Source organism: Plectropomus leopardus, unplaced genomic scaffold (assembly GCF_008729295.1).
Source record: "Plectropomus leopardus isolate mb unplaced genomic scaffold, YSFRI_Pleo_2.0 unplaced_scaffold41716, whole genome shotgun sequence".
NCBI lineage: Eukaryota > Metazoa > Chordata > Actinopteri > Perciformes > Serranidae > Plectropomus > Plectropomus leopardus.
This window is the reverse complement of record NW_024645697.1, coordinates 1-334: the sequence shown is the minus strand read 5'-3', so window position 1 is coordinate 334 and position 334 is coordinate 1. Positions and strand designations below refer to the sequence as shown.

At 48.8% G+C, this 334-nt stretch overlaps 1 non-coding gene across 1 annotated transcript; it reads right to left on the bottom strand.

Moving 5' to 3' along the window:
- Positions 1-207: 207 nt before the first annotated feature.
- Positions 208-289, bottom strand: trnas-gcu. Its single transcript has one exon. It is a non-coding gene; the product is annotated as a tRNA-Ser (tRNA).
- Positions 290-334: the final 45 nt, after the last annotated feature.

Sequence of the window (334 nt, the reverse complement as noted above, 5' to 3'; positions counted from 1 at the left end):
TTTGCCCTGCGCCATTGGAATACAGCACCACAAATCATGCAAGCCATGAACAGGATCGCTGGCTAACGAGCAGCGCAACAAGGCAAGTCTTCTTGTGTCAATGAGAAAGTGAGCAATTTTGTGGGAGAATTTGACTGCTCTAAAGCGTGTATTTATTACTGGAGTTGGTTATACTGTCAACACAGCATCTGTCAGCAAACTGGGAAGCGACGAGGATGGGATTCAAACCCACGCGTGCAGAGCACAATGGATTAGCAGTCCATCGCCTTAACCACTCGGCCACCTCGTCTCCGTACCATAGCTGCTAAGGTGACCACGTGACGTGGTATGATAA